Raw genomic sequence first — 20,807 nt, 5'->3', positions numbered from 1 at the left:
GCAGAAGCCTAAAGTGGAGGAGGGCTTCCAACACCTACCAGCTCAGAGGTGAACGGGGTCAGTGGCAGCGGCACAACAGCTGAGCTGCTGGGGGAGAAAGCAGGTCTCTGACCAGGAGCATGCAAGACATACACTATACAGAGAGTGCAGTGTCGAACAGTGTGCACATGGTACATGTGTGTGCACTGGCAGAGGGTGTTTAAAGTAAAACACTCCGTTGAAGTACAGAAGGACTATAGTATTGAACAGTGTGCGGAGACTGAGTGTATGTGCTGAATGTGGAAATGCTGCCACCAATCTAACCTGAACAGTGAGGAGATTATCGTTTTGGCAGGAATCAGCGCCGTGAGAGGAGGAGGACGCTGCTTGTTGCCTGCTGAGGGGGAGAGCTGGGGATCGGTACCGCCACTGACCACCCGTGCCTTGAGTCAACCGGGGACCGCGTGCTGCCTACCTACAACATCCAGCAGGCAGCGCGGTCTCGCGTGAGGTGCCGGACGGAAGCCCCGCACCCTGGGACATTTAAAATCGGCACCGGCCCAAAGTGCAGCGGGACGCGTCACCAATCTAACCTGAACAGCGAGGAGATTATCGTTTTGGCAGGAATCAGCGCAGTGAGAGGAGGAGGACGCTGCTTGTTGCCTGCTGAGGGGGAGAGCTGGGGATCGCTACCGCCACTGACCACCCGTGCCTTGAGTCACCCGCGGACCGCGCGCTGCCTGCCTACAACATCCAGCAGGCAGCGCGGTCTCGCATGAGGTGCCGGCCAGAAGCCCCGCACCCTGGGACATTTAAAATCGGCAACGGCCCAACGCGCAGTGGGACGCGCACGGGATCGCCCGGGAAAAGCCCGGGACAAGGGCGGGCCCGTTTAAGCCCGTTCAAGACCGGGCAAGGACGGGACGGGCCCCCCCTCTGACATCTGTCACAGTATCAAAAAGGTCAGTGTTGCTTTGTAAGACATTGGTTGTGATATTTACTAATTGTCATTAGGACTGAGTAACATCCAGGATATAGTAAAGATGGCTACTCCACCAGATGCTGGCCCACTTAGCAGGAAATCAACGGGTGGATCATTATTGGGAACTCTAGATAACTTTCTCATCAGGGTATCATCTGCACTCGCAAAGGATATAGAACTTACCGAGAAAAGACTATCCTTGGACACATCCTTTAACAAAAGATCTTCCCTGGGCCCCCTGGCAGGAGCCAGATCACCGATTCATTTACATACTGACTCACAGGGAACGCTTCCTCCGTCGGGAGTGGCAATCACTCCGTCGCCTCAGTCACTAACTATCTTGAACATAAGTGATAACTCTCCAAGAGATGGAGTTCCTGCCAGCGATGTAGATAGAGCCCCATCCCCTAATATTAAAACCCGATCAGCTGGCCAAGTAAAACCAGTTTTTGTCCAGCCGAAGGGGGGGGGGCACAAGTAAAAAGGAAGCGCCCTGGGCCCCAAACTAATGCTGGAGGGAAAAAAGAAAGGTCTTGTAAAAATACTGTCCCTGTTGATGATCCAACAGTGACGCCACCAATTTGCCCTGCACAACTTGGTACGGTAGATAGAAATGGGCAGGGAAGTCTTCCGGATACTAGGGAGGAGGAACCACACCTGGATTTGGGACCTTCTTTCTGGAAAAGACTGGAGAGAACTCTTAAGAAGATGTGTCATCCATTACATGAGCGGTTGGACTCTATTGAAAATAGATTGATGTGTTTAGAACTTTCATTGGCAACAGCTCAGAAACAGGCAGGATCAAGGTACAGTGCTCACATTGTAAGGGCGAAAACACCTGTAGCCCATGTTTCAAATGGTCCTAATAGTGGTGCCGGGACAGGGCATTAGGCCAATCCTGGCTGCTGATAAGGTGCACACTGCTAATTCCCAATCTCAAACCCCTGCTTTGACAGGGGTGGGAAATATAGCTCAGGCTATTGGGGCGCCTCAAACCACTTTGCCACGGACAGAGGCACCCCCAGCACTTGATCATATAGGGGCTGGAGCGATACTATTGAGTAAAAGCAGAAATCAAGGAGACGGCAATAAGTTGGATACTAGACAGCAAAATCTGCCTACTTTACCCAGGGCTCACAGTGAGGCTCCCTTACCCTATATTGATCTCCCTCCCCAATCAGCCCCCTTCGTGATAGTTTTGGTAGGGGTTCCTCCAGTAGCTCAGGGGAAACGAGAATCATACCTAGACCTTAAGCATAAGTGTATTTTCTGGCTTAACAAGTACCACACATTGCCAGCAAATATGCAAGCTGAAATTCTGGGTGTTAGGAGAGTTAACTGGATAGGCAGGGAATGTAAGACGGTGGCAGGAGACTGTATCATCATTAATTTTAGAGACCAGATATGTGTTCATTAAATTTGTAACTGGCCTCAAAATGATCAGTCTAATGGGATACAAGCTCTACCCTTAGCCTATTTTTATGGCCCCCCAACTCCGGTTTCCTTTGAGAGGGATATGTTTTCGCAGGGGGCTGTATCAAACCTCTGCCCAATAGGGAACATAAGGCTGTTCAATAGATTCCAGGCCTTGTAAGGGGATTGCGAATGACAGTATGTGCCACAAAAGTCCATCCCGGGCAGTAGAGCTGGGGGTATAAGGGAGGGGGCAGAGATCTGGATAGGGTCAGTGTCCCCCCAGAGCAGTAGGGAAGAAGGGAAGGTTGAGGTTGGCCAAAGTGTGATGCCACTATTCTGGCATCAAATGTAGATTGGTCCCTGAGCAGGCAGAGCAATGTACACCATGGCACAAGGGGCTGCCCCCTACGGGGTCAAAAACACCTAATGGACCACTATGTCAGACATCGTTGGTCTCATGGAATGTGGAGGGACTAGGGTCAAAACTTAACTCGCAGGCATGGGTAGAATTTATTGACCGCTTTGACATTTGTTTGTTTCAAGAGGTTTGGGCGGTTGAACCAATATTTAGAGTGGGATATCTGAACTTTTTTGTTCCTGCTGTTAAAAAAAGTCAGGGGTGACCTATGGGGGGTCTAGTGATATGGGTCAAGCAGTCCTTAAAATGTCATACCCAGTTGCTCCCTGTCGTCAGGCTGTGGCTGTATGGCTGTTAAAGGATTTATTTGAAGAAACGACCATTAAAATACATTGGATAATCATAACATTGGATTTGTGGATCACTTTTCTTCAATGGATACATCTTCTTTCAAGAAAGACATTACTCCTGCACTTGAGTGGAACTGTTCTTTATACCTCTGTGCATAAGATTGCATTGCTGTTTATTATTGTGGAGCTCAGGGAGATACCAGTGTAGATATACAAAACAGTTAAAAATTATAATTCTGCACTTTTTATTCATACACAATTTAAAATTCAATAAAAGTTGGGAAACAGACATAAAAAGAAGGAAACTATACACCATTACAAGATGGCCGCTACTATCTCTGTCCTCTTTCTATGTTGACACTTCTCTAGCCTGTTTTGAACCTTCACTATTTCTTTGACGCTAACACACGCATCGGTGCAATGATGGCTGAACGACATTGACATGCTGTTCATCTTGGTCCTAAAAGTAAGTACTGTTCGTTATTCGTCAGCACCTTTGTTTAGCTAATCGTACTTTGATGCATGGTACATCCCGCTTGTTATTCACGATTTACGTTTTTTCTTTTACTTTCTACACAGCGTTGGATCAGGGTGTATTTGCTAGCCTGGTCCACGATTTTACAGCTATTCACTTAGAAATCTTCTCTCAACGGCTTCGGCACTCATTTTAACACATTCCTGTTTCTTGCACTATTATCACGTTTTCGACCTGTTTACACTTGTTTAAAAGACCTGGGACAAATACGGTGTACTCACGGCACATTCTGCTTCGCGGTTTGTGTAAACTGTTTTTTGACTGTCTTCTTAGTATTCTATCGCGTCTTATCATTCCGCTCTATGTCACCCGTTTTGGGACCTTAAGTTTTCTTTGTTCTATTTGACACGTTATATTGGCTGAACCAGTCATCACCATGCAGCATGTTGGTTATCACTTAATATTCGATCTTTAATGTGTTTGTGCAATGTGACGCTTGGAAAGATCATACATATATTTTTGTTTGTATTATTTTCAGACTACCCCTGACGAAGGACTTTAATCAGTCCGAAATGCATTGGGTGAATCCTCAATGATTCTTTTGCATATTTTGGGAAGTTTAAGGATGTCAAACTAGCAATTCGCTAAATGATTTGAGCAATTTTCTGTGGATAAAACATGGAATAAATTATGATGGAAACTATAACATTTTGAAGTCTGATTACAATTCTTCAGAACGTTCTTACGCCCAATTGGTTGTGCTCAGAGAGACAGCACTTATCTCAAGTGTCGCAGACTGTTTCAAGTTGAGTTGTTGTCACTGATCTGTAGCTATACTTCCCTACGAGGGAGCCTTGACTGCTCGTGCTACGCTACTAACTGAGAGTCAGGTGCAGAAGTAGGAGCTTGACCTAGTTAAGCAGGATTTATAGTAGGGTGGGCCCAGGAATAAAAGGCCTCATCCACCTTGGTTGGGCCCTGTAACCCCTGTGCGCCCCGTGGCCCTCCGAACCGGGTTCTGACAAAAGGAGAGAGAGAGAATGTATGGATGGCAAAAGAGAGATTGTGTGAGGAGACAAAGGGAGCTGTACTAGTTTGAGCATTTTTGCCATGGCTGTATTTGGGTCCCAAAACCAGCCCTGGGAGCGTCCTGGTTCTTGGTGCTGAAAATCTAGTTGTACTCTAGGCAGCAGGATGGCACAAGAAAAGACAGGGACACAGAGGACTGTTCACTATTGCTGCGGCCCGTTCATGAATACCTCTTGCTACAGTCAGCACATGTATTTATATCTTATGCTAAATCAGTAGCAGACAATATGCATGCTGCAACAGAGGGAGTTTTTGTTACGTTATTAAATATAAATACAATTCAGGCAAACAAGTTATTTAGTTTGAGCGACTGTTATGTCCATAAGATGTGCAGATTGCCAAAGGGGTGTAAAGAAAGCAGTCACTGCTGATACCAATAGCTTAATTGGAATTCTAATGCTCTAGACTATTTCGTAATATCTGCCCAAATCATAATATTCTGTTAAACACTAATCAATAATGGTGGGAAACCAAATTTCAAGTTATAACATTAAGCCACTTCTTCGGGATCGTCGAAAGAAACGTCGGTTTAGATTTTGCCGGGAAAACAATCTTCACACGTCGGCCATTTTGTTTCCTAGGGTTGGGCTTCCGCCTTCTCCCCTAAGCGTTTAGTACCACTTGTTCAGTTTATGATGCGATTTGCCACTGATGCAGATCAGAGGCTCGGAATGATGGAGAATACCCAATCTCCGGTACGAGATATGCCAGTATCTATAACGTGACGCACCACTGGGCAACAGCTTTTATCACTACATCAGACAAAATGGAGGACGTCTCCTCTGAAGGGTGATCCCCTAAGGGAGAGTGCTTTGGCAGAAGCAGTATAACACGCACTATTCCCATGCATCAAATATTATCCGTTAAATAGGAGAAGTAGGTGTCAGTAAGTATGCCATTTGGAGCCATATGAAAACGATAAATGAGGGATCCCTTAATTATGCCACCTTACACTATAAGGGAGTTTTTTAAAGGGTGTGAATATACATAATTGCCACTAGCAGTGCTAAACTACCGTAGGGCGCCAATGCGATGGAATAGTTCCCCTTGCGGTAAGCGTGGCACTGACGTAGAGCAGTTGAGACCCTGGGGCGGCGCTGCTACTCTTCCCAGAGCCACCTATAGCTGCCTGAAGCTGGACGGAGGCCAAATAAAGTCCAAAGCTAACCCTAGCCTGCTGAATAGAGGGGAACGCATGGGCGGGTTCGGGCGGACTGATTGACAAGCTGTTACTCCAGTCCGATAACAAGAATATGTGACGGGAGGGGTAACTTGCTACCCTTCGCCCTCGCAGTATTACGTGTGTGAGACCGCCCAGGGAATGCGGCAGCCAATCCCTGCCAATGCTTGGGTGGAACTTCGTTTTTTTCAAGGCTCTGCTAACCACGCCCCCACCAGCCCCTAGTCCGGGACTGGAAGGATAGCTGCCTCGGAGGAGCGGCGGCTAATGCTGGCTATGTTTTCGGGTAAGGCCGTAGTGGCTGGCAGTTTGGGGTTCTTTGACATAACATGGCCTTGTTGACGGACTCATTGGGAAGGCCAAGGGGCGCGCAATAGGTCTCAGATCTCTCTGTCAGCCCCCTCTCAAACCCCCTGTGGTTTCGCCTCGCTTGCTGCGAACTCGGGTGCTCAACTCTGCTCTGAAAGGCGGGGGTTGGGAATCTGTATTAATGAACCACACGGGGCAAAATATTATTGAAATGGGTAATTGTTCGCAGTGGTTGATGCGAGGCTTGTCTGTCACCCCTCAGTGTTTTCGTTGTGCCGTCCCCTCCGGCTCCACGAGTCCTTGCTTCTACCGCGCACGTATTGTTCCGCTCGCCTCTAATGGCGGCCGGGAGGTACCACCGAGGGAGGGGCGAGGGGCAAGGGCTGGAGTGTGGTCTGTCTGGCTGTCTGGGGCAGTTAGCTGGCAGCGGGTCTGGTGCAAGGTAAGACCCAGATCCTGGTGTTCTCCTTCCACCACAGGGCTTTAGCGCAGCCCCCGACGTAGTGGGGCAAGTGAAGGCTATGTCCGATAGAGGTAAGCTAAGGCAGAAGAACCCTGCACTTATTCTCAGCGCTATAACGTTTCTCATTTTGAAGAGCGGTATCCCAATCAATTAGGTGTTAGTTCCCCAACTACGCACACAGGTAAGTCACTACACCATAGATCCCTGCAGCGAGCAGAACATATAGGTGCACAGTAACCCATTTAAGATGTCAAAGGAACAGTGCGTGAATCGTGACCACTAGAGTGTTGCTTGTCCCAGGGAAGGCTGCTCTTGCCCTGTTCTCCTTACAGTGCTACGTAGCCCCCTCTGCAGGCTGGCAACAAGCTTGCACTTTGGTGTATTTTGGTCACAAGGCACTGCAGTAGTCACCGCCCACTGTTACGATGGCTGGGTTGCTGTCAGTGCTGCCTATTGGTTTATTTTGCCAGGGTTTGCCCATCTGTCAGGGCTCTCTGGCTCTTCCGTAGTTGCGTTACTGACTATGATACTGTCGAAGCTCTCCGCAGCACCGTGGTTAGCACAGACTTTCTTAGAGGGAGCCGTGGCACTTGACAGCAGGTCCATGTGACAAGTGCGACAGCTATCCCTTGCACGTCGTATTTCTTCCGAGTTAAGCGTTTTGTTTTGATGGTTTGGAGTTTTGTTTTCATAGACGCATGGTATTTTTAGAGTTCCGAAAAAGTTTGGTTTACAAAAAATTGTACTTTGCGAATATGCTCTAACTCAGGATGCGTTCTTGGGAATATTTTATTTGTAGTTTCCTTGCGTCTTGCGATATTTTCAGAGCTTTTGGCATAATTTGTTAAACATGGATAGTTGGGGTGTCTTGATCCTGTGCAAACCATTCAATAATCATGTCTAAACAAACATAACAAACATACAAACGGTTTCGAAGTTTTGTTTACTGTATTTCTTTTGTGCACAATTGATTTGGCATTTATGAATAGGGCTACCGGTTTTATGGTATTCTTTTTACATTTCCGTCTCTATTTATCCATATTTAGTTTCTGCGCATGTTATCTGTACTTATCCATATTTACTTTATGCCTTATGCAAAAAATGAATGTGCAATCCGTACATTTCCACATTTATTTAACCAACCAGAGTTTACTCATGTTTGAATGTCCAATTGGGTTTTAGCCATTTACAGTACAATGCAATACAATTTGAAAGCATATGCTTTGAAGAACTGCTTAAACATCTGTAATGCTGCTTTTATGTAAACTTTAATAGGATTTTTTTTCGTGTTTTTAACTCCCCTGCCCGTAAACCTGCACAGCTATTGACTTAGCATTCATGACTGACAGTAGTGAGACTCATTCAATTGAAAACCTATTTTACGTATTTATCCATATTTAAAAATGAACTTTGAGAGGAAAATAGATTGCTTTCTGTTTGTATCTGTAAAAGTAAGTAAAAAGTGAAAACTGTGAGCTTTTTTATGAATAGTATAATGCAATGGAAGCACAGTGCACAGTGGTGCTCCTGGTTATGTAAAATGGATTTGGTTATCTTCGTGCTACCCGTGCTATGGTGTGTAGTTATTTAATAGTACCTTATTATTGTTGTTCATTCTGTCGGACTTTGATCATATTTATTTTGATACATGAAATATAACGTAGCCAATATAGTTCGAAATGTAGTTAATTAAAGTTGTCTCCCATTTGGACTTGAGGTCAAGTAATGCAAGCTATTTCATGTATACTACAAATACATGTTGATATCTACAATTATTTAAGATGTAACTTATTTTTTTGATCATGCATGCTTGTTTTTGTGCACAGATATTAACTGTGTTAGTGAAGTCATTTGTTGCACCCGAAAGTCTTGCGTATGTCTATCTATCTATCGATAGATAGATATGTAGATAGATAGATATGTAGATATATATATGTATGTACATATCTTGGAAAAGTTATATCTACCTATTATTTCCCTTGGCACAGAGGGAACATAGGACATGTTTACTATTTCACTTGGGCATTATCCCCTCTCTAATGACGTTTGACCGGTAATCTCAAGGCATAAAACGCTTAATCTTGAAACAAATATTCTTTCACTTTTAGTTTTTATGTCGCATTTTTTTTGCAAAGGTGTATTTACGTTTTCCTGTAATGATCAGGTTTCTTGTAATGCTAACATGAATATATTTGCCAGGCATCTAAATTATCTAGCATACACGGAGAAGGTCTTGGCAGTTGATGGGATGCTCCTTTCTTCTCTAGTTGTTGACCCCTTCGCCGCGTGGCTAATTACCCCGCGGAGTGGGGGAGGGAGGCCTCGTGTGGCGCTGCAGTACTCATGACAAGCCCAGCTCGTCATGCTGCACAGCAGAGCTGTGCTCATGACGAGCTGAGCTAATAATGACCCCTCCCACTCCCGTGGAACGTCCGCACAGGAGGGGGGGGGAATTATCCCCGCGTGGGTGTTCCGCGGCAGTTATGACGAGCTCAGCTCTACTGTGCCTGAAGACGAGCAGAGCTCGTGATAAGCGCCAAAGGAGTAAAATAGAATTGAAGAAACGGTACATAGTTAAATAAACAGTTCCTGGTGTGGACTTTGTCTAAAGTTCTTTCAGTTATGACTTTTGCGAATATGTTTCTGATAGAGCAACTGGCTTAACCTGCTCGCTGCTTCTGTCGGCCAACGGCCGTCACTAGCACTACCTGGCTAGTGTCGCACACGTCCGTTGGCCGACACAGCCCCGTCCACTCTTTAAAACCACGCACCGCAGCGGAATTTCTGCCGCTGTAAAGGGGTTAATATGGGATGTGAACAAAGTTTTTGATCTTTGGACCGTATCACATCATTTTTGATGTTTGAAATGAGAGTTTGTCATAAGGAAGATTTGAACTTGTATAACTTTCTTCTTTGAGGTTGATTTTCAAACGCACTTTTATAGGTCTCTCCTAGCAATGCAGCAAATGCCCTGCTCGCTCAGCGGGACCTAAAGTGTGAGAGGAGATTTCAGAAGGGGGCTTAAAGACCCGCCCGTCATTTTCATTGGGTCGCGTCAGCGTTTTTGCTAAACGCTGGCTTCCCAATGAAAAGGATGCTTTGGGCCACTGCCTTCCCTTTCTCCCTTTTAGACCACCCATCCGGACTGGGTCGTCTGCTTCACGGCTGTCGTGAAGCAATTCCTTATCTTTATAGGGGGCCATCTGTTTCTAATTAGTGCTTTCTTCTGCTATGAGCAGCCTTGAAACAAAACAAGGCTTTTTTCACTGTGGCTTCGATGCCCATCTTGTACTCATGGTCTTTTCTATAGCATTAGCCCAAAAAACGTATGGACGACGATTTTGGACATTAGAATAATTTATTGTCCCTAAACCAGCAAAATATTCTCTCACCCAATGCAAGACAAAAGGACTCGCAGTTATTTCTAATGAGCAGACCACAAGCACTTAGACTCCACATAAACTACACACTCCCTAGCAGTGTAACGAGCGAGACCGTTCCCTCTAGCGCCCACCAACCAGTCGGTTCGCGAGGCGCTCTGCACAAATGCACCAGTTATCCGTCTCTGGTGCAGCTTCTTCAAGCTCGCACACGGGAAGCATGCAGTGTGTGTTTGTATTACACAAACCTCCCCCACCCTGCCTTTAACCCATAGTGCTATATGATTGCTAAAATGGCCCCTGTCCGGTTTCTCTCGTGTCGCCTCCTTACTTGTGTTTCTGCTGTAAATCAGCCCTATTCTTTAGTTGTTCCGCTTCCTTTCCTCGTCACCTAGAGTATTTAATCGCCCCCTCTTGTTTAACCTGTCTCTGTATCTCCTCCTGTTTGAGAGTTTTGATCGATGTTTCAAAGACTAAGGATAATAAACCACACCGTACCATGGTGAGAAAATGCAGCTAAAACAAAAGTTTCCAACTGGATTGGGCTCCTTTTACTTGTAATTCTTAACATTTCGCCCGTGTCTGGCTAAGCGTATCCAGCAAGCTAGTACAAATCCCCTCCGCAGCCCGACTTGATTCCCTGCATTCCTCAGAACCCCCCCCTGGCTGGAGACGAGCCCTGGAGTCTCCACACTTGAACCCACACACTTGCAAATGGTTTCCTTCCACAAATATGGCTTGTCGGAGCCTCGCTCCGAAGGATTCTCTCCTGCACTTAGTTAAGGCTTAACTCCTTTGCAAACTTAAATCCTCTCAGCCTAGCGAGGGTATATAAAATAGACCACAACTGATGACAAAAGATCGAAAGTATGCAGCAGCTCCTAACCGTATGAATGCCTGCTTGCTGATGTTATTATTTTTACACTTTCATGCTACTTTTAACAGCGGAGAACATATTTTGGAAGATCTGGGGCATCTGAATTTTTGTTTTCGAACCGTTGTATATGAAAGTAGTTGAACCGCACAACTGCTTCACAGCACATTTTGGAAATAAGAAACTTGCCTTTTTATTTTTGTTTTCATTTTTAAAACATAAAAAATTGCATTTTTTTTCATAATGCCAATAGCTCAAACTCTCGTAAATACGAGACTTGTTGCATTGCATTTGTGATAAAAGGCATTGTCTTGTATTTACGAGAGTTCAAGCTATTGGCATTATAAATGACAATGCCATTTATTTAAGTTCTAAAAATGAAAACAAAAATAAAAGGCATTGTAATTTGTCAATCGCTCAAACTGGAGTCATTGCGATATGCAAATGCTTGTGGTTTTTAGGTAGCAGAACATGTCAAATATTTGTGGTTATATGATTTCAAACTTTGTCAGTGACATTTTGTAGTAATATGTACAAATACAAACTTAAATTTGTTAACATGAAGCAAATTTCCACCGCTGCCGTAAAATGCGCCAAAATTGTTAAAATTCATGTAAGTCTTAACACTTTAATCTTTTGGCCTCGATGCATATTTGGAAACAGCAAACAATCTGAGGGGATAAAATACCAGCGAAGTAGTCACACATTATTAATTGGTTTATATAAAATAACCTTCCTAGTGTTATAGAGTGTTGAGGTGTTATTATGAAATGATTAATTCCTCTGTTGATAACTTATTGATTATGTAATATATAGAGACTGCGCAAGTAGAAGATAATGTGAATGTTTGATGTTTGAAAATACTTTAGTGTACTTCCTTACTGCCCTTTTATTTTGACTGTCAATTCAGTTGTGGGACCTTTTGAATCAATTTACGGAAATCTTTTTCTTAAAATTATTTGAAAAGCCTTTATTCATGCAGTATGTTAGTATTATTAAAGCTATTGCAAATATTGTAGTTGCCAAGTATAGACAACTATTATGTGCACATACATGTGCTTTATACAACATTCTACAGAAGGCATTATCTGATGTTCTTAGATAAGATTTAACTTAGAGAACTTGTCCTCAAACTATTGAGGCTGAGATTTCCTCAGTGTGCAGAACTTGTTCTTACACAATTATTTCTTATTTAGAGATTAGTCTGTTAACATCAGATTAATGTAGCAGTGTTTCAGTAGAGCATAATCAAGAGATCATAGTTTTACAAACTGTTGTTAATGTTATTTGGGAAGTATTGTTTTATTATATAGTTAATAAAAACCATTACAATAGTAAAATGCGTCATTTAAAATTGATCAGTTTAAATACTTAATTGACAATTACAATCAATATCAGTGCTGTTACAGATCACATGGTCATGATTTGTATGCGTCCGCAAGAGTTCATGGATAGTTCGAGGTTATTTATTGGCTCTGTACGTTAAATGTTCTTTTACTATTGTTTGGGAAGACTTTCAGTCAATCTGTACATTGATTCCGTGATGGAAGTGCATACAAAAATAATTTAGTAGTTATGCTATTAGGGAAAGAGAAGAGGCATCTGGAATGACTTAAAGCATATTATCTTGGAAAGATCAAGGCTAGAAAAAGAGCAGAAGCTTCTAAAATAAATTACTTAAGGTAACTTTTCTTTTGTTAAGGACCAACCATGGATGCATACCATATTGACTTGATCGCACTGGTCGATTGGGCTTCATTAATGAGCGGGTACACAGTGTCTTTTAAATGACATCGTTGAAGAAAGTTGATGAACAATATGGATACAAGCATTTTAACTTGTTGTTGCACTTCTAATCAGCAGTTCTAATGCATTTGCTTGTAACGTTTGGAACTTGTATTGAATAAGTATGATACAAGACTGGAATTGACACAATTTTTAAGTGTAGATATGCACGGTGGTTCTTTGTCCTGAAGAGAATATCAAGCAACACATATTTGAAGCAAAAATGTTTGTTTATGGTTCGGCCTTCAGTTGTCCTAATGATTACACTAATATTTAGTGAGTCAGATGTCCAGTGCTCAGATTCAGTGGTCTTGGTCAGTGTCTAAATTGGGCTATTAGATTAATCTGATTGGCATACGGGAGTAGGTGTGAACAAGAGTGGGTATGTAGGAATCATAATGTACATACTCAAGAGGCATTATTGAGTAAAACACACTTCCAGTAGTCCTGCAGATAAATGGACAAACACATTCAGTCTTTGGAACTGTGCATGTTCAAATGGAAAAAAAAGAGGAAAGCATGCTCAGCAATGAGTTGCTTTCCATAGACCGTTCTGGTACTTCAGCAACCTCCATGTTAAAGTATGTAGTGACTTCCAAAATTCAATTGGAGAGAAACATGTTCTATTTCCTATATATAGAGGGAAAGTAACTCCTTTTGCTCCATTGGAATTAAGATGCAATTAGTTTATTTTATATCCTTAAGATAAATAAAACACTAAGCAACCAGCGAAAAATTGCTGACACCATATATTATAGAAACTATCATTGTAAAACATCAGTTGAGAATTCTGGTGTTCACAATTACTGATTGCCCCATTGTGTCTGGGCAAAGCTCTGCTTAAATAACGTGCTTTAATAAGTGTGGAATGCATGTCTGGAGCTCCTTTTACGTATTTCATGCTGGCATTGATGGTGTTTTTCCAATGCAGAGTGGGAATACTATGCTTAGAATGGTTAACTTCGTTTTGTCAGTTTTCAGCTCTGCATGCATAGCACCAGGTAAGCATACAACAACAAACTTTGCTGCAAAAAATGTCAACACGCTTTGTCACTTTTCTAGCGTGGCATGGATAGCATTGTTCTAACCTGGTGCTGTATGTGGGCCCCATCAAAAAAAGCAAAACTTCAACCAAGGGCTACCCAGAGGTCCTAGCTGGTGTTTCACATAATCTCTGCAGCATTTTAAGTTGCAAGCAGTTCGTTTAAACTGTAATGGTGACTGATACATGTGATATGTAAACAAACTATAGCCGTTGGTCTTGCTGGTGTGCTGTGTGTGTGGCTGCGACGGGGAATCTGTGTCCCAGCATCCTGTTCTTGTGAATGAGGAGGGGTAGTGACAAGTGGAAAATGCGCTCTCCACCTCTGTGGCGCATGACTCACGCAGGCTGTGCTCTGGTGAAGCCCGGGCCAAGGACGGGCCCGTCAATGCCAGTCCACGGCCGGAGGAGGCTGGCCCCCATCTTGGTTTTCGGCATCGATCTTGTTCCTGGTTGCGGTATTGCCACTCCTGTCTTGCCGCGAAGCGTCACATAGGACAGCTGGACAAAACAATGGGATTATGTGACCTGAGCCGAAGCAGTAAGGAAAATTTGCAAGGGATATATTTTTGTTTACTCACTCCTGTCCTCTATTGCCCCTTCTGGCTTGTATTTGTAGAGTCCCCCTTGTGCCTGGATTGTTTTGTAGGAGGACTTGGTGGTCTGTCTGCTAGCATAATACCTGGTGAACTTAGGGTCTCGGAAGCCCCTTGTTTTTGTTTTCTGTAGCTTAACATACTGACGGCTGGAGCGGGGTATTGTAAGATGTTGTGTTATGGTCATACTGAGATTCTTCCCCCCTGCATTTTCTGACTGCCTGACTTTTTGTCCTCAGGGGCTGGCCTTGGGGGCTATTGTGGGAATGGGTAAGCCCACCACAGCTGCCACCAAGCCTTGGGATAAAATAGTGTCCAAACCAGTGGCTACCATAGATGCCTTCCTATAGTGGGCTGCCGGTGTCCTTGACTAGGAGATTAAACGGGTCACAAGTCTCTCTCGCTCACCCCTACCCCTTGGTCAGGGCATAGGCTTAACTGTCTTACCACCTGAGTCGGATCTTGGAGGGGAGGCCATGGTGTCCGAGCCTGTGGAAGCCTCTTTGTGTAGTTGGCGATTGCACATGCAGGTATCAGATACTCAATTTTCCACTACCACAAAGGATGCCTCGGAGATTGTATTGTAATTGCATTTATATAGCGCTTACTACCCCTTCAGCCGATGCTTAGCAGTCATGGAAAAAGCGATTACCGACTTGAATTGGTCTCACTCTGCACATCTGGGGAAAGTATCTGTTCCTAATCCTGATGTTCCAGATTCACATATCGCAGAGAATTCTTCTTACTCTCAATGTGCGTTAAGAGGTAATGCACAGTTGGGATACAGAAGCCACAGCGTTGCAGCAAGCGCCCCTATGACCTCGCAGAGGCAGTCTAAAGGTACTTTAACAATGTATAGAGGTATGTATAGAGGTGGCAAACTAACTAGAGGAGGAGAGCTCTGATCTGATGTATACAGTACACTCAGCCTTCAGCCCATAGTTCTCCATCTGCCACCGGAAGCAACTCCCTATGTTGCGCTGCTTGGGAATGTACCCCCTCTTTTGTCAAGCGCAACTGAGAATTTTGATCGACTTCAAAACAAGGTTTTACGTTGGCTGAATTTGAATACCACTCTTGGAACCCTGGTGGAAAACATATTATAATGGGTCAAAGAGTGAATTGGTTTGGAAGAATTAAGAAAAACTATGTAGGAGATAGCATTATCATTAATTTCAATAGTCCACATGTGGCTGAGAGAAGTTTGGCAGCAACGAAATGTCTTACTCCTAGTGTTTTTGTCTCCTTTGTTGTAGCTTACCTTTAGGGATATTTTTACAGACCTATGGTACATCAACACAATCTGACCAAAGAGAGACTATGGGAGTGCGGATCCCCCCTACAGGAAGCAAGGCAATTGGATGCCTGTGATCTAGCTCTTAATAATGCCTTTGCGCTCTTATCATCCCTGGACGGCTGTGATTGACTGCCAAGAACTGATTTGTTCGATCAGAGCATCCCTCCACTATAGAGTCTAACAGACCCCATTCCATTTTATCCCAAAGTATGTACATTTATTTGCTGGAATATTGCGTGACTAGCAGGCCAGTTTAGTGACCCACTATGGCTGACCTTTATCAAATGTTTCGATGTGATCTGCCTCCAAGAAACCTGGGCTATTGTGAACTGTTTTTTCTTGGAGGGTTACAAGACTTTTTTCATGCCTGCAGTGTCATCAAAGGGGGCGTTGATTATTTTTGTTTCACTTGCGGAGCGGTGCATCCTGGAGGTTTTGTCCACAGAAGTTCATAATTTGCAAGCTATGCCATTTTCTCAAGGGCCCAGCAAGTTGTTGTTGAATTTCTACAATGCAATTTTGCGGTCACAAAGGATGTGCAATATTCAACTGGTGAGCACATAATTCATGGTGTGTTAATATAATGATTGCAGGAGATTTTAACGTTCATTCATGTGGGGATCCGAGGAACAATGGTATACAGGCTTTGGGTTGTTCATGTTTGACTAGTATCCACATGGAACACACCCAACAGGGAGCCAACCTTAATGCTATATTGAATGAATTTGACCTAGTTTTAGCTATGGGCAAACTGCTCCTGACTAGGAGAGACATCAACCCTACTTTCACCAGGAGGGCTTGTAAGTCATTTAGTGATTTTCTTTTTGTCTCCAACCCGTTTTTTCAATACTTTTTGGATTTAGAAATTCCATTGAGTTTTTTTTAGTGATCACAACCCGGTGTGTGCTAAGTTTAGTTGGTGCAAGTTTATACATATTCGTAGGTAGGGTGGTAATAGGACCATCAAGACCACCAGTGGGGACAAGAGACTCAAGTGGTCACAGCTATTTCCACACACTTTACAATTCCATGTATTTAGGGTGTCAGAAGGAGTTTGATATTTGCTCAGGCCAACAGAATGATCCATTTAGTATTCTAGATGCTTTTTCTGTTCTTGCAAATACCGTATCTGTTTTATTGAAGGCATCAGCTCTGTGACAATGTGGCACTGCAATGATTTGATTCATGGTGCTCCATAGCGTTAAGAACTCTTAAAGCACTGTGTGCCAAACCTAGAGACCCTTTGATTGTTAAGAACAGCCATGGTGTGTATAAAGCTGAACTGGCAAGACATACAAACACCTTAAAGGACAAAGCATGGTTTGACCTGATTAAGGCAAGTACCCTGAAGAACTGCTCCAAATTCTGGGGTTTAAACAATAGCCTTATTCCGGTCTGTAAGAGCTTCTGCCTCATTGGAGGCCCATATCACTGAAGATAGTTTGGAAAGCCATTTTAAGGATTTCTATAATTTCCCCATCCTCATCTCCAGTCTGGTAACATCGGAAGGATGGCTGCCTTATCCATCTCTACTGAGGAGGTAAGGAAAGGAATATTTTGGCTGTCTGAGAATAAGGCACTGGGTCCCGATGGGATTCCACCTGATCTCTATGCCTCTGATGTAGAGCTCTGGGTACCTGTCCTTACGTCCATCATTAATGCAGCAGTTTGCAGGTCCCCTGAGGTCATGGGAAAAATCTATCATTTTGCCAGTTTTCAAGAAGGGTGACAAAGCTAGCACACACTTCTAGAGGCCAATTTCTTTGCTTGATTCCATTGTAAAGATGATAGGGTGTGTACTCTCGGACAGACTTTCCACGTGGGTGGCTGATAATTTGTTAGCCGATGTGCAGTATGGTTTCCGCCTTGGGCGTGCTACAATCGACCAATGTCTGAATCTTAATTTGGTATTGAGCAAATACACTGTTGCATGCCCTGGTTCTATCCACTTGGCATTTATGGACTTGCCGCCTGCCTTTGATTGTATGAATCGATCCAAACTTTGACTGTTTGTTGTCTATTGGAGTAGACCAAGGCATTGCCCTTTAAAAAAAAAAAAAAAAAAAGGAACTGCAGTGGTCCGCTATTCTAAAGACCAAAAAGTCTCTTGCCAATTTTCGATACATGCTTCTTGGCTCTATTTTTTAGGTCTCGCCTATGCAGCGCGCATGCGCTCCATAGGAAAGAGACCTTTAGTTATCGGCACAGCTTTCTCTGCAAAAATGTGCAAGTGTTGCATTGCTTCAATGGCAACGCGTGCACGTCTGGCGATTCACTTGTGGGAGCGAGCAGCTGGCGCCTTATGGTAGCAATTATCGCGCCCTCCTCCTGCCTCCTCCTCCCTCCCCACGACCATACTTAACCCTTTGTCTGTGCTCTCAACCCCTAGAATCGAAGATTACCCTAAGCAGTTGTGATAAGAAAATGTCTCCTTGCAGTGCCTACATCTTGCGTTTTAATTTCCACAATCGCATGCAAAAACACTGAGCAATATAAACCGTTAACGTACACGCCCATGGGTGGGGTTTACTTGTTATGTGGACTGAAAGCACATGGTGTAAACCAATCTGATCAGGCGCCCTGTCCTTTGAGCCTGTACGTTTTTCTCAGTGCTCACCATGGAGGCGTTTTTCATGTGGGTGGTGGATGACAACCTATGTTAAAGTGCGGTTGATATCGAGATTAGCAATGAAAAGCAATATTCCAAGCAGTTAGCATTTCCTGTGGTCCCCCTTGGCTTCCATCTTGAATCTGCTTGCACCCTCTGCTCTCATGCAATCTTCTGGTTCGACACAAGGGAAATACTTTAATAAAACAACATCTGTAAAATTACCATTTAGAGGGTGAAAGTCTTTGTTATTGACTGATAACACCTCGCCAGGTTATAGGCTTTATGCCCCCCTCCCCCTATTTTCACAAAACTTTGAACGGGCGTCGTTTCCCAAGTGGAAAATTATTTCTAAAGTTTTACAGTAGAAATCCTGTTTATTACATTCACATGTTGCATTGGAAGTCAAAGTAAGTGGCATGGGGTGGAATCCACACTAGGCATCCTTTGTAATTGCAGCCCTAGCATTTGGCAGCCTCTGTGATGGGCTCCTAAAAACCTTTGGCCCCTGCAATTATATTTTTATTTATTTTTTACAAACTAAGGATGAAAAGTAGTGAAAACCATATGTTGCAACAAAAATGCCCTGTTTCCATGTTGATTGTATTCGGTGCAGTTTTCCTGGTCCAAGTATCAGCATCTGTGCTCACTTTGAGCCTTGAGGTTTCGGACTGACCTGCCTCACTCGTTACAGAGGCAAGTGGTGCTTTGTTTCCCTTGCAGACCACAAAAGTTGTTCTCATGTTGTGGAGGGGGTGGCTAAATGTCAATGCAAACCCTGGCGAAGGCTCAAGTTTTGTCCTGGGGATATTAACTGGGAATGACATTCTGTAGGAGCAGTTTTTTCGCTGAGATGTTATTATTATTATTATTATTATTATTATTTATTTTTATAAAGCGCATAGTCACCCGGAAGTATCCCAGCGCTGAGGAACCTAAGAGACATGACTGAGGACTGAGTTAACGGGAGGAGCATAAGGGCTAGGGGAAAAGATGTGTTTTTAATCGTTTCCTGAAACGGAGGTAGTGGGGTTCCAGACGAAGATCTCGTGGGAGGGAGTTCCAAAGACGGGCCGCATGAACCGCGAACCGTCTTCCTCCTGATCGTGCTTTCCTAAACCTTGGGGCATTGATAAGGTTTTCTGCATTAGAGCGAAGGGTTCTTGTGGCTATGTAAGGGGTAATGAAGTTTCGGAGAATTGGAGGGCCTTGGTTATTCAGGGTTTTGTGCACCAAACACAGGGCTTTAAATTTAATTCTCTCCCTTATGGGGAGCCAATGCAGGAGTTTGAGGGCAGGCTTGGCCGAAGATCTGGCCGGGGTGTTGGTAATGATCCGAGCAGCGGTGTTCTGGATCCTCTGCAATTTAGTCAATGTTGCTTCCGGTGCACCCAAATAGATCGCATTACTATAGTCCAGTCTAGATATAATAAGACCCTGGACTAAAAGTTTTTGCGATTTCGGAGGAAGAAGGGGCAGGACTTTCCTCAAGGATTTAAGCAGACCGAAACAGGTCCCTACGACCTTTTTTGCTTGTGGGGCGAAGGAGAGCTCCGAGTCGATCCAGACACCCAAGCTTTTTACCTCTGTCTTTGGGTCTGGGGGGGGACCTAGACATGTTGGCCACATGTCCAACGGAAATGAGGTTCCTTTTGGGCCGAGTACAAGGACCTCGGTTTTTGCCCCGTTTAATTTTAGCGCTGATGTATTCATCCAGTGATGGACCTGCGTGAGGCAGTTAAGGAGATCGGCTTTCTGTTGTTGAGGGTGGGACAACGACACCACTAATTGGGTGTCATCAGCGTAGTTGATGACACTCACTCCGAAAGGGGTAATGACTTCCTCCAATGTGGACATATATATGTTAAATAATGTAGGGCTCAGGGAGGAGCCCTGAGGCACACCACATTGGAGGGGCATTTCGGAGGAGCGGGCGTCTTTCTCCCAGATCTGATAGGATCGTTGTGTCAAGAAGGATGAGAGCCAGGATATGGCTGTGCCTTCTAGACCAACTTTTGCCAGCCTTTCGATGAGGAGCTGGTGGTCCACGGTGTCGAACGCTGCACTAAGGTCGAGGAGGATCACTGCCACTGATCCTCCACCATCTAGCAGCGTTCTGGCTTCCTCTACCGCCGCCAGGAGGGCGATGTCCGTGCCCTGTCCTGGTCGAAAGCCCGTCTGGGAGTTTTTTAGCTTGTTGTTGGCTTCTAAATACTCTGAGAGTTTCTTATTGATGAGTTTTTCCGCAATTTTGCTTACTCCTGGGAGTAAGGAAATGGGCCGATAATTTGCCAGGTTATCAGGGTCCAGAGTGGGTTTCTTTAATAAGGCCTTTACCACTGCCTTCTTCCAACTCTGGGGCACAACTCCCTGTTGAAGTGACGTATTAATCAACTGGGTGAGGGCGGGGATGATGGAAGGGGCTACCTCTTTAAGCATCCGAAGAGGAGCAGGGTCTCTAGGGGAGCCACTTTTCATAGAGTTAAGCGTTGTTTGCACTTCATCTGAGGTGACCTGGCCCCATGTGGATAGGCCGGTGAGAGAAGTCGAATGAGGAGAAACGGTTTCTTCCCTCGGGTGCAAGGGGGGAATTGAATCCAGGATTAATTGTATTTTGTCCTGAA

At 44.3% G+C, this 20,807-nt stretch overlaps 1 protein-coding gene across 1 annotated transcript in view; it reads left to right on the top strand.

Moving 5' to 3' along the window:
• The first annotated feature begins 6,025 nt into the window (after positions 1 to 6,025).
• Positions 6,026 to 20,807, top strand: part of LOC147663691 (zinc finger MYM-type protein 2-like) — a 578,556-nt gene continuing 563,774 nt past the window's right edge. Inside the window, exon 1 of the mRNA XM_086950262.1 lies at positions 6,026 to 6,115. The gene's annotated coding sequence lies outside the window, so the exon portion shown is untranslated. The remainder of the gene's footprint in view (positions 6,116 to 20,807) is intronic.

This window comes from Lissotriton vulgaris, unplaced genomic scaffold (assembly GCF_964263255.1).
Source record: "Lissotriton vulgaris unplaced genomic scaffold, aLisVul1.2 SCAFFOLD_1159, whole genome shotgun sequence".
In the NCBI taxonomy this organism is placed as follows: Eukaryota; Metazoa; Chordata; class Amphibia; order Caudata; family Salamandridae; genus Lissotriton; species Lissotriton vulgaris.
The sequence above is the reverse complement of the archived record's forward strand: the minus strand, read 5'-3'. Positions and strand labels throughout refer to the sequence as shown.